The following is a 14,531-nucleotide window of genomic DNA, read 5'->3' as shown; positions in this document are numbered from 1 at the left end:
CTGTCCGACCCTTGTTCGCTTTGCCCCCTTTCTCCACCATCTTTATCCCCCTCCCTCCTCCAATTTCCTTCTCCAATGTTCCTCCTTTCGCCTTTGCTATTTCTCTTCGCTTTCTCCTTGTCTCCTCGCTCATCCCCCTCATCGACCATCGACCCTGTATAATCTATCTGTAGTTCTTCAGTGCCTGCCTCTTACGAGAGTCGGCCGTTTTTTTATTATCTGCCTCAAATCTTTGATAGGTAATGATACGCGCTATAAGGTATCGCGTCTCGTTTTGATGGAAGGAAGATTATGATTCATGACAGATCACAGAAAATAAAGCCGTCTGCTTTAATGCAGATATTTCTGTATAATTTCTCAGATATATTATACAATTCCTCTCCTCTCGTTATTATGGTTTAAAATTTTGTTGACTTACAGCGAAGTTTTTACAAAAGCAGGATAAAGATAATTGAAAGTGATTTACTAATTATTCTAGATTATATTGTGTAATCTCTGATTTTCACAACAAGAGTGACGGAATTACGGGAGTATTTTAGACGAAAAATATACGCGCGCGCTCGAGATGAAATTGAGATATCAAAACGAGATGAAATCGTCCAAGAACTAAAAGATACGTGTAAAATATTCCCAGCCTTTCTCCCCAGCCCCTCCCCCGCTTTTGTGTGCTCGATCCAAAAATGAATTTAACTTTAGATTACATTCTGTCCGTGTGCAGTCGCGATTATCCAAAGCCTCGTGTCTATCTAATGGACTTAGGTTAACTTGGTAAACAGGATTAAGATTTCAAGCAGGCCTCGATATGATCTTTCCTTAAGAACTCAATTACATCGTACTCCCGGTTAAGGGCCCAGACATAAACGGCCCAGGGAGAAAGCTCACATGCAACGCGACACAGGCAACCCGATTACAGAACGTTATGTTAGATGGCGGATTAAACGTGCGCACCGCGCTGCAATCAGCCGCATCAGAATTACAGAAGACCTACGGCCGATCCCGATAAAAGCGTTCCGCGTCGTCCCTCTTTCACTGCATCATTCATTTGCATCTCTCCATTTGCATCGGGCATCGTGAGGCTCGCGAGTAAACATCCGCATCAAAGTCCCACGATCCCTTTCCCTAAATCCTATTGTACTCTGAATCTGACAATATCATTTTAGAGCAGTCAATTGTCGGCGAAGAATATATTAAGGTCATCGCGTTCGAAACGATTTATATATTATAAAATTTGCTCTGTAAGATATTTTTAAATTTGCATAATTTATTTCTTTTTATTTAAAAAAATATTGATAAAATATTATAAATAGAAAATAACAAATAGAATGGAATAATAGATAAATGTTACATAAGAATATCACGTAATATTTAATTTTTATTTTTATTTTTACGTAAATGTAACAAATTAATTCTCTATTTTTAATGGTCATTTTTAAAGATGCAAAGTTTCTCGAATTATTAATTTATAAATGTGTTATTTTAAATTTATCGTTAGTACCAAAATTTATGCGCAATTCAGGCACGAACGAAAGAAGGAAGGAGAAAATTTCGCTGAAGAACGCATTCTCAGCATTACATCGCGTCACGTGTCACGGCCTCGGACGGAGAGTGGAAACGTAGGCGGATGCTGTCAGAGAAAAGCACCGAGAGTAGGAAAGGGAGAAGGATCGAGCTGCGAGTTGCGAACAATTATGTGCGCTCTTGGTATCCGCAATTACGCAGTAGCGGCGTACAGAAATCGACAATTCCAGCGAGGCACAATTCTTAAACCGACTGCAAAGAGAGACTAGAAAGGGACTCATTTACGAGGAGCGAAAGAAAGATGTTTTGCTCGAGTGAAGTCATTCGTACGGCAGATAAAGCGCTATATTGAGCGTACTAAACCGTCATATTACACGTCAGCACCAACAGCGCTTATTTTGATTATCAGCTTACATCGTGTACCAACTATAAAAATATCTTATATTTAATAATCAATTATAATTATTCTAGAAATATCAAGAAGAAATCAAAAAAAATTATTGTTGTTAAATAAATCGACCAATTATCGTGAATATATAAATATAATATGACATAGTTTAATCCACACACACACACACACACACACACACACACACACACACACACACACACACACCTTTCTCCCTTCTCTCTTTGGAAGCTATGTAGTGCTTTAATATATAAGACGAAAAACTCTAGAGAATGGACAAGCGATCGTGTTATCCTCCAAGGAGGAGAATGAAGAGCGACAGACGAACGACAAAGTAGCAAAGGCAAGTCGACGGAATCGTGCGCTTCGAGAAAGAAGTCAAATCAGCCCTGGGAAAAGAAAAAACGACACGGCCGGTATGCCAGCCAAGGAAGATACTATCTACGTTCTCTTCGGAAATTGACGATTCAAGAGACGCAAGTTGCAAAGACAGGAGAAAGAGTAAAGAGATGAGAGAGGGGAAGGGAGCGGCGGGGAGCGGCGGGGCGCGGTGCGGCGGGTGCAGGAAAGAGAGGAATGAGAGGAAGACGAATTGACCAGGTATCGTCTATCGAGCGATCAAAGGGAGAGAGAGTAAGATGGTCGAAGCAGAGGCTGCTATTTATGCCGTTCGGAAATCGAAGGCGCGAACCGAAGCTGTTCCGGTGCGTCGTCGATCGAGCGTAGACGAGAAGCGTAGACGCTTTTCGAATCGAGAGGGGAGAACGAATCGAACCAACAGCCGCGACGACCGACGGCTACGAGAGCGCCAAGTCAAGCGAAGGTAGACAAAGGATCGCCGAGTCGCACGGTTAGACTGGGAAGGGTGAAGATGGCAAGAGGTTGGTAGGGAAGAAGAAGAAGAAGAAAGAACCAAGAAGATACTATCGACGCCTCTCGGAAATCGACGTGCCATGGAACGAAGGCGTGAAGAGGATGAGGACTAGGGATGAGCGAGCTGAAAGAGAAAGACAAATTGACGGAACTAACGGCCAGCTCCGAACCGAATAGAAGAGGAAGAAGGATGAAGGAGGTTGCTATTTACGCTCTGCAGAAGTCGCCGACTAAGAGGGCTCGTTCTCTCGATGAAGGACAGCAGAAAAGAGAGACAGAGACAGACAGACAGACAGAGAGAGAGAGAGAGAGAGAGAGGGGGAGGATGAAAAGTTGAAGAGGAAAGAGGATAGAAGTAACCGCGCATCATGGCGAGAGCGAAATCAATCGGAAAGAAAGTGCTATGGATACTTTGCAGAAAACGATATAAAATTGACGTAAAACGCACTGAGACTTGAGTAATCTACAAATAGATCTCGGAGATGAGAGATTATGACAAAACTACGGCGCATCTGAGGAAGAAGGAAGGATAAAGAGTCGTCATATCAAATAATGCGGTATTTCAAATGCTGTTCAAAAATATTTGCGATAACAAGAATAATTGTTCGAAACAAGAAATTAGAATTTGGAAAAAATGAATATTGAATTGCAAATTGTCAAATCATTGAAAAAAAAAGTATTAAAAGAATTAAATATTTGGAAGTATGTAAGCAAATTTTTCGAAAAAGATAGGACAAGAGCAAACATAAACATTGACAAAAATCGGACATATAAAGATAGGTAAAGTTACGCACGAGAATTCGAGACTCAGGCGCTTGATTAAACGCGGGAACGGCGCGTGATAAACGAGCCAGCGGGGCGGCCGAGCCAACAGATGGAGGAAGAGAGAGAAAAAAAAAGAGAAAGAGAGAGACGCGTCGACGGTACCATACTTCGTAAAGAGCAACTGTGAGTCTGTGAGTGAAGACTGCTAGAGATAGAAGATAAAGAGAAAAGCGTTTGTAGAGAAAGGGAGACGGAAGCAACGCTGCTATCTATACGAGAACGCATACGTATTCTCCATCGTGCGCCTTCGAGGCATAGATTACGGCTTATGAGAAAGAGCGCGGAAAATGATGAAGAAGAGAAAAAGAAAGAGGAGAGGGAAAGGGGAGTTAGAAAGAAAGAGGGAAACGTGAGAGAAGATGAGCGCGAGAACAAAGGAAAAGGGGAAAAAGAAACTAAACGCAGGGCGGATGTCGGGGAGAAAAAAAAAAAAAAAAAAAAAAAAAAAAAAAAAGAGAGAGAGTCCAATCCGATAGAACATACCGCGGACCGAACCCCTTCTCTCCTCATCTCCTCATCTCCTCATCTCCTCTCCCCCCTCCCCCGTTATCTAGCACACACGTACTGAAATGAACCAGATTATTGGCTGAACCATGACCGTGGAATTACGCATTTGGTAAAAAATTTTCTCCCGCGAGGTTAGCCGAGAGAGAGAGAGAGAGAGAGAGAGAGAGAGAGAGAGAGAGAGAGAGAAAAAGAATGCGTACACGCCGGCGTGCCCCGCTGAGGACCTTCGCCTCTGTCCCCTCTCGCACCCTTTGTATGCCTCCTCTCCCCTTCCGCCCCTTTCAGTACAAGTTGTGCCTTGCAAAGATTTCTCGTGGATGTACGTGAGCGGTCCGTGGATGTGGGTGAGAGCGTCCTGAGAGCTGAGGTGAAATCCGTAGCCAGGGTTGCTGAGGTAGGGAGGATCCGGGTCACAGATCAGCGGGCCCCGCGTGAGGCAGCGTCGGGAACCCGCAGCGGCGGCGGAGGGGCCCTGGGTCTCATCGAGAGCGCGTATCGCGAGCAAAACTCGCGCTCTCGCTCTCGGTCTACCCGATTTATCCGCCTACCTTTCCTTCCTTAGCTCTCCTCCGTATATACGCGCGCGCTCCCTCTCCCCCTCCCCTCCCCCTTCTCTTCCTCTCTTTCAGACCATCGAGTTTTTCTATCTTTCTCTCTCGTGACCGTCCTGATCTTTCCTTCGTGTCGTGCTATTCTATTCTATGTGGCTAAGTCGTGCGTGCAAGACTTCCATCTTCGTTCCTCACTCACGCTTTCTACTACATTCCGCTTTGTCCTCTCTTCTAGTCTGCTCCCTCCCCTTCCTTCCTTTTCGATCCCTTCTTTCCATTTTCCTCTCGTATCGCCGTTCGTTCTTCTCACTAGTTTGTTCCCTGTTCCTCGTTCGTTGTTCTCTCACCGACGAAACGATGCCACCCTGAGGCCGCGTTCGTTTCCTTCGTTCTTATTCGCCTCCTTCTCCATTGGCCGGTTGGAAGATCCTTCGCCTCTCTGTCTCGGTTTCTAGAAGAAGCGCATCGAACCGAGACGCACCGTGAGCTCACGCATTTCACCTCCTCCCGCTCTTCTTATTCCTTCCTTTTCCTTCTTCTTCTGCTTCTCTTCCATCTCTTTTGCTTCTTCTTCTTCTTCATGCTATCGTAACCTCGTTACGTAGAATCTTTCTCTTTGTATCCATCCATTCGTTCCGTCTTTGTAAATGGACGTGCCTCTTTATCTGAACGACGTGATGATCCTTCATACTCTCGTCGGCATTACCAAGGGGGATGATGACACCCCTGATTGTCGGAAAAAGAGGGAGGAAGAAGATTTTGATGCACATTGAACTTTGTCATTTGCATTCGATTGTCCATATAAATTCTCTTCGTATATTTTTTTTTAGTGATTATCAAACTATATACATTAATCTATATCGTACGAATTGAATCTCTCGTTTCTCTTTATCTCTCTCTAGCTTTTTTCGCCATGGGTCTTTAAAAAAATATTTATTTATTCTTCTTTAAAATATATTATCAAATTGACATTATATTTATTGCCAATTCCAATTCAATCTTACTTTACAACTCTATACTTTTGACGACTTATGTATAAACTATTCGCGATTAAAAATATAAATAGAGAAATTGTACATTCGTCGTTAACTAATTATTAATTTGATCTCAAAGTTTATTTTGCAGGACTGCTTTGTGTTTTACAAATCTTGCGAATTGTAAACTATGTCGGGTACACATGATCGCAATGTCCATTTTCCCACGGGTATAGAAGCGGCCCGTAAGGCAAACGGCATCACCAAGATTTTTAATCGCCGCGTAATATGCACGGCGCGTTAATTGGATTGCTATATTAAAAGATTCGCAAATACACACGCATATTAATTCCACGGCGAGCGCGAACGTTCCTTCTTCGCGTCGACTCAACTCCGGTTGGAAATGCGAGCGGACCCCTGACCTTTCGCGAATATACCCGTTACGCCATGCCTCCACTACGCATTGCGCTCTTTTTTATTGCCGATCGCCGAGCGGTAATAACGTAAATTCAGTGCCCCGCTGCCGCTACGCAAGAGACGTATAAGAACCTTCTCCTCCCGTTGCCTCCCCTCTTGACCGGCGAATCCGCTTAAAAGCCTAGACCTCATGACTAGAACTCATGACTCGGATTCCATCGGGACTCTGGCGTGTCGATAACGGGAAATCTTCTACGAGTTTATCCTAGGAATGCTCACGACATTATCTATTTCAACTGACAGGATATGTATATACTTGATGATACCTTATTAACTGCGCTTTATTTTATATGTGATATATATATATATATATATATTTATTTATATAAGATACGCTGAATGTTTCAGAGATTGTTAAATTAATCATCATTCATGTAAAAAACAATTTTTAAATGCATTGCCTTTTATTTAAAATTAAAATAGTTTTATTATTCACGTCGTTTAATTATTTACCTTTCTATTTCTATATAGAAAATACTACTGAATAAGGAAAATAATTATCTTTTCAAATTTCTCAATATGCAAACTAATAGTAAAAATATATTGCATATATAATAATAAAATATTGAAAATAAAATTCTAATAATCATATGTTGCACGAGACTTTCTTGGTATGATAGTATAAATTTACTACAATCGTTTTGCTGCGTTACTTTTATTAATGTCATTTTGAAAATAAACTCGAATTAAATATTAATGGGGTACATAAAAATGTTCTTACGAATTTCCTCATTAAAAAAAAAATAATTCACCATAATATGGTTGCGTTGTCATTCATCGACAATCATATAATAAGTAAAATAAATCTATATTGACTCACCAGCCGCGATGCGTGACCACGCGATTGCGTCTCACTCCTTTCCGTTTCTCTTTCTCTCTCTCATCACCTTCTACTCTCTTCTCGTCGTTCCTTTAGATGCCGCTTACAAATATTGAAAGACATTGTAAGTGCGACTACGCAAACTAATAAATACATTGAGACGATCGCCCGTTATTCAATTCGACACTTCTGACACTCATTCGCACGTAAAATTCACTTTCGACGGATAAGAAAATGCGAGAAATACGAAGCGAGTGTAATTCGTCCTCACACTCGCGCTAACATAAAGAGACTGATATATGTTTGTGCAAAATTTAGGCAAGTTAAGAAGTAGTGGGGAGAAGGAATGTACGCATCACCGAGCGTCTCAATGTGAGCGCGTAATAAAAACATGAACATAACAAACCTTTGGAATGTAAACAAAAAAAGAAAGCGAGGCTCGAGCGACAATTGTAAGATTAATACAATATTTACGGCGCAACTACGAGTGGAAAAGAATTATTTTAGCGAAAAAGAAATGCAATGAAATTTAAACATGGTCCGTAAAACGCAATGTACTTTAAAGCACTAAACGTATATAGTATATACGTAGTATGTAAATACTAAACGTCATGTATATATGTATATATGTATATATGTATATGTAAATACTAAACGTCACTATATATGCACCTCTCATGCATGCGCGTCATCGTAATGACGACGCTAAATTATAATTATATATGACGGCAATTAGATTTATTTAGATGCATATAAAAACGCATTAAAGTCCATCATTTATTGATACATCAAAACTATAAATTGTCACTTTAATATTTCGCACACACTAATAGAAAACGATTTCAGAGATCCAAATTTATCTTTCCACTTTTATAGATATTTTATAAAACTGTTATACTATTTTTGAAATTATTAATATAATGCTAAATAAAAAAAAAATAATTATTCCTTATGCATAAAAATTTTCTGACAAGTCTCCCCTGATCCAAGAAAATATCGATATTATTTCATGCGACGAAACTAAAAAAGAAAAATCTTCCTCTCCTCTTTCTCTCTTTTCCTCTCTTTTTCTAATTTTGCAGAGTATCTTGATATACTATAACGACGGTGAATTGTAGACGGCGGACTTATATCAGCCTAATTACAAATAGACGATGAGAAATAATCGAATAACATGCGGCGATGATTAGACCGCATTCTCATTGTCAGAGGCCAAAGATGCGAAGATAAATATTTAAATGCATAGTCGTGCGTGGATTAAGCCAGCTTCCGCAACACGCAACTCGAACCGCATTCTTTGTACTTTTGCACCGTTCGTCTCGCGATTGGTTGAGCGCCGGAGCTCTTTGATGCTATATCTTCGCATCTGCAACGTTAAAGGGATAGGGAAACTATTCAGTGTATATCGATGCGATAAGAGCACCTCGGGTTATTTGATAATGTCGAATGAATGTATGATTATATCTACTTATAAATATCTTATATCTCTACTCTTAACTTTTACAACAATATAAAAATACTCGTTTAGATGCACGTTGCTTTTCGTTTGTATGGTGTAATAATTTTGTAGATAAGATTTACTTACACACATCACTAATGATAAATAATATGTTTAAGATAATGATAAAAATAATATGCAAATAATATTATCTGCATCTATGCATATAAGCATATATCTTGAAAATAATATGTTAGATAATGATAAATAATGTGCAAGAATTTATATATTTTTTTAGACATTCTATTTATTTTTTTATTAAATTTTCTTTGCTCTTTTTTTTAAAACTTTTTAGCCTTCTGAATTTTTCAAGTATTGTACTTGTAATTTATTGCGACATGTAAAGCATTCTCTTATCATATACGTTGACATTAAAATAATTTATTCTCAACAAAAGTGTATAACTTTTTTATGACTTCAACAACGATATAAGTATATATTTAATTGCAGAATTAGAATGCAAATAAATAATTTTAAAAATATGTGCCTAATATATAGCCAGGCAGGCGCACAGACACGTAAAGAAAAGAGATTTCTTTCACGTTATCAAAAAGTTCAATACTTTTAGAGTAAATGCGCCGCTTCTGTTCATGAGAAGGAGAGTACGCTACATACTATGGAAAATCTGGAAAAATCACGAGAAACATGCACCGTCAATCACGATCCTGGAGCTTTTTCTCCGACATATTTTTACAACGACAAAGCAACATTTTCGCTACGAGTTTCTAACGAATAATTAGAGACGCGCTATTACAAGCGCCAACGTATACGTAAGCTGGCTTTACTACAATAATGTATCGAAATATCAATAAACTTCTTTTCGCTCCGATAGTCAATACTTTAAATATTCTCCGCTTTATATTTTCAGTACGTCGATAATCTTTCAAATATTAATCAGATATAGTCCGATGGGAAATAATAAACATTATAAAAACAAATACTTGCAGAGAAGAAAATAATATTCTCAGTAATAGAATTTATTTTCAAATCTTTTTCAAATTTTTTCAATACAAGTATTAGCTAAAAAAGAGTTTTCATTGGTTTCTTCTCATCTCTGATATATTATTTATAATTTCTTTCCAATTGCATTAATGTTGATATGTTTTCTTACGTACTAATATCGTACTAATATCGATTTCAATGTTTGATGCGATGTAACTACTTTACAACTCCGTACATTGACATCGAGTATATATCAGTATTGACAACGAGTATACGGAAGCGACAACAATGTACTGAAATCCGCTTGAAACGTTCTCGTACTCGTCGCACGCGGGGCATTATAATCAACGAATCGAGACACGAAGAAGTCGATAGTTATAGGCATACGAGATCATCGAGCGCGGGGGAATCTCGACACGCCCGGAGTTCACGCTCCAGCCGACGGGGTCATTGAGCAGCCTACTCGACAACAAATCATTGCTAATGATCTACCCGTACCTTTGCAGTTACCGTGCCTTATACCGACCTAAGGCATCCCTCGCCTCGGACTATAACTGCCCTCCTCTTTCCTTTCTCCTTCCCCATTCCGTCGTACTTGTCATGGGACAAAGCATCACATGTCCACGGAACGCAGAAAAAAAAAATGCTCGAACCGATACAATATTATAAGAAAACACGTCATGCTTAATAAAATAATCAATGGTCAACAATTTCAAAAAATAATAGACTCTACAATTTTGTTAATAACCAATTCAATTGTATAAATAACTCTCTACAAACGAACAATCATAAATCAATTAATCTCCTTCCTATAAAATACATCATTTCAAATTTAAAGATGTACGTAATAGCCAATATGTCTAGTCTAAACTATACTTTATGTAGAGAATAAATCTTCATCTTCTTGAATAGACAAAAAATTTATAATAATAGACAATTGCATAAGGAAATTTTTCTCGCTCCTAATAGAGTTCTTTTTTTTTTTTTTTTTTTTTTTTTTTTATTATGTATACTTATATATTCTTGTTGAGATAATCGATTCTATTTTCAGCGATATAACAGCAAAGTTTGCGCGATACCGACAAACGTCTGCATGGCGAAACCTATAATTGCATGTGTCACTTGCTCGTAAGTTGTCGTTTAATTAAATACAAAAGAATAAACAGTGTACAGACTATAGAGCGGAGGCGAAAACGAGACAACAATTATGAGCGGCGGATGACCTCGGCCGTGGAGAGGCGAACGAGAATTACGAGCTACCTACCTCCTAACATCTCGCGCAAGAACGAAGGCGGAAACGATGTGGACGACGACGACGACGACGACGACGACGACGACGACGGATTGTCTCGGTGAGCAAATACGGATCTCCGTACGCGGGCGTCCCTTGAGGTCAACCCGGGTCAAAGAGAACTCCGCGGCAATATATATATATATCGGTGCCACGATACCCCCGCACTCCGGTCCACCGGGAGACCGTCGTGTTCTTAGGGAAACAGATCACGGGCGTCGATCAGCGTCGAGGGAACGACCGTCGGTCTTAGACGTGAGAAGAGATCTTTCGTCCGTTTTCTGCGAGCGATATAAAATATATTTTACTTTCAGTACCCAAGTACAAGTACTTGGAATAACATGTATCATCAGACGTGAATGTTTTTTTTTTTTTTTTTTTTTTTTTTTTGAATTATTTAAATATGAACATTATTAGATATTTTATTCTTATAAGATTTTTTTGAGATATACATATGTATAAACAAGTGCTTATATTATACATATATTATGTAAATTTGTCATTCTTTACTAAAGAAAATATCTTACGATTCTAAAATAAATAGACCCACATATGTTAAGCTTTGTTTCGACGTGTATTATTTTATAACGCTAGGACTCTTGTGATAGAATATTCAGAATCTAGAAACGAATAAGATTTATCATTTTTAAACGTCAAAAAATACTGTTGCAGACATTATTTAGCGCATTATTTGAGAGACTTGTAGAAAGTAGTACTGCTTATAGCAGCTGTTAATCGAGCATTTTGCATCGCGCTCGTCGATCCGGGATATCGGCAGCGGTCGGCTAAGGTTACAGCGGGTCACGGCGACGTTCGTTGAAGCGATTCCACCTACGCGCCGTTCGCTCTCTCGGCGAGAAGAGAACGGGAGAAGAGGGCAACGGAATCGAAAAATGTCCGCGGGCACCGTTAGTCGTGCGCGAGAAGCGTGCCCGCGGTCACGCGTGCGTACGCGCTTACGTGTAAAGCACGTATGTGGGTGCAACGGCGGCCCGAGCGAGTAATGTCCTTTGTGTTGCGTTGTAATAACTCTTTCTCTCTCTCTCTACTATACGTTCGCTTAGCGAGAGCCGCGTTAATAACGATCGCGGTATTCGCACGGACAGCCGGAACCGATATATATCGTCGATCGGGCAACGATCGGGCCCGTTCTGATCACGTCGCCGAGCGATGTCAGCAGGGGTCAGTTGCAACAGTTGCGGCTGATTTATAATTTAAAATAAGGCTGAATTAATGCAGAAATACATGTAATGTACAAAGATACGAGAGAAATGTCTTAAATCGATACAATAATAAAAAATATTCCACAATATCCGTTAGAAAAGAGAATGCTACAGGATGTGGGTGTATTTACACTTATGTTATATAATATATTAATATCCGAAGGAGAATAGCGATCTACGATAAGCGGATTTACGCGTCGTAGCGCGCGTTGCCAGCTTCGCGCGAAATTATTTCCCTATCCAAGCGCACGCACGTGCGTTCGCTTGGAGAGAGTAGTCGGAACTCTCGGGGTGAAGGGCTTAGAAAGAAAGAAAGAGAGAGAGAGAGAGAGAGAGAGAGAGAGAGAGAGAGAGAGAGAGAGAGTGCAGCGGGGGAAGAGGGGGGAGAGGGGGGAGGGGAGGCGGGACGCAGTGGGCGGTTCGGCGTGCGTGCGTGATCGTGATCAGGATCGTGAGGTAAGATAGCGAGGTCGCCATCATAAGGTTCTCGTGTACTATACGGGGTGATCCAAATCTCACGGTCGGAATCGTTCGGCGAAATCCCGTGCGGGAGAACGTGCCGCCGTATTTTTTTCGAGAGCGTACTTTACCGTAGAGCGCGCACAGCGTGCCGCGGAATTATCGATCTTCAACGCGACCGCGCATCGATCCCGTGCCCTCTCGCGCGCTCGTCGAAAGGATAAATTCAAAATGCCATGGGCACGAACGGTATAACTGGCAATTGGTTATCATCCAATATTCTCCTAACGATAATGCAATTTCAGACATCCGGGCTGACCGGTGATAACTTTTTATCACTGAGTTTCGAGAACGCATACGTAACAGCTATGAAAATATTTGAAAAATACCGCTTTCAAAAAATAATTTAGAATAAAACTTTGATTTCGATGCATTAAAATTATTTCCAGCTACACTTTTAATATTTCTAAAGAAAATTGTGATTGCTTATTACTTATTGCGTACAAAAAACTGATACAAGAAGCTGATCTTTATACCCTACTCTTGATCGTAATAATAACAAAAGAAACTACACATATATGAAAATATGAAAATTATGTTGCTTGAGAATATTCTTGGCAACTAAAAAAAAATTAACATGTAATGTGTTTATTTCATTTTATATAATTTTAAATTACAATTTGTCTGCTTCTTTAATAATGGAGTACTACGTATTGGGAAATTATCTCCGCTTAAATCTGACATTGCTAAAATTAACTCATTTTGTGATAATACGCTCTTCGCAGCCAATCTTTCTCGCGCCGAAAATTTGTAACAGAGTACCTGAAAAGTCACGAGACTTTTCGGCATTGTTTACACTCGCGTAAATTACTCACGACTCAATGTAAACGATCATGAATCGGCTTGTGATAAATACCGATTAGAAGAAGAGAAAGACGGGAAAGAGATGGCAGTAAGGCATGACGCGCTCTCGAATTCTTAGTCAGTGAGTGAGAACACTCTACGGTGTTTAATATCGTCGGCGTCTGCTTTTACGCGGCCATTCGGCGCCGATTTATAACTCCGAACCGTCACGGCACAACCGCGATGAGCAGAGAAATTGAACGTCGCGTTAACGGATTCCGGTTATCCTTGGTGCCGCGAGTCGCCACTGAAATGTCTTCGGAGATCATTTCGCGGGGAATAAAGATCGCGGGTGAGGTCGTCGGATCTCGGATCGAGAGCGGTAGGCAACGAACGGAGAGTGAGGTAGAAGGAAGATGAGAGATTAAAAAGAGAGAGGAAGAAAGGAAGAGGAGGAAGAGGAGGAAGAGTAGGAGGTGGAGTTGCGCGGTGTAAAGAGGTAGACGGGAAAGAAGAAGCGGCGGCAGAAGAGACGAAGGTATTGTTAGGAGGGCGGACGAAGGGCGGGTGGGTTCTGTCACGTTTCGCATTGCACGCACCAGAACTTTGTACGGAGGTTGAGCCGGGCAAGAGAGAAGCGGATCCTCTTCTGCGAGAGAGCTGCCTTCTGTGAGAGAGGAGCTGATCACAAGCGCGATCTCGCCGTCCCTGGACGCCGCGGAGGATCACGACTTTCGACGTGATCCGTCGTGACGACTATATACCCCACCCGCGTTCGCGTTCGCGTTCGCGTTCGCGTTCGCGTTCGCGTTCGCGTTCGCGTTCGCGTTCGCGTTCGCGTTCGTGCCGATATTATTATTATATCCTTCGCGAGCCACGTACAGAACGAACATTCTTGCCGCGTGTATCTGATATTGCTTGTCCTTTTTACCGCGGCTGTCCCTCCATTCGTCCTTTCGAATTTAATCGATAAAAATAGATGATTGGGTAACAGTTTCCACGCATCCGGCATATTCGCAACTATTATTTCCGCGAAAACATTGCGAAATTTTAAAAGAAATAATTTTACTTTCTCTTTTAATTGTATTAGGGAAAAAAAAAAGTTTTTTTTGTCCGTTTCCAGTTTATAAATAGATTATTCTCGGTTCTCTCACTTTACAAGGTTAATATAAAAATTAGCGTATTGCTAGGTAATAATTTAGCTAATAAATCTTTACATATCGAGTTATATTTTATTCTATTACGAAAATAATGAGAGCAAAAGTATTTTCGTTTAATAGTAGAGAGGAGGCTAATACGAAATAAAAGTCTAAAATTGATT

The 14,531-nt window shown here is 40.4% G+C and overlaps 2 long non-coding RNA genes across 2 annotated transcripts in view; one reads left to right on the top strand and one right to left on the bottom strand.

The window, feature by feature from the left end:
* LOC140663304 (uncharacterized) overlaps positions 1–9,313 on the top strand; it is an 81,218-nt gene extending 71,905 nt beyond the window's left edge. Inside the window, exon 3 of the long non-coding RNA XR_012046248.1 lies at positions 9,021–9,313. This is a non-coding gene — a long non-coding RNA (uncharacterized lncRNA). The remainder of the gene's footprint in view (positions 1–9,020) is intronic.
* The window catches only part of LOC140663302 (uncharacterized), a 145,870-nt gene that overhangs the window by 59,749 nt on the left and 71,590 nt on the right, over positions 1–14,531 (bottom strand). The window lies entirely within an intron of this gene.

Source organism: Anoplolepis gracilipes, chromosome 2 (genome assembly GCF_047496725.1).
Source record: "Anoplolepis gracilipes chromosome 2, ASM4749672v1, whole genome shotgun sequence".
In the NCBI taxonomy this organism is placed as follows: domain Eukaryota; kingdom Metazoa; phylum Arthropoda; class Insecta; order Hymenoptera; family Formicidae; genus Anoplolepis; species Anoplolepis gracilipes.
This window is presented reverse-complemented; position numbering and strand designations above follow the sequence as displayed.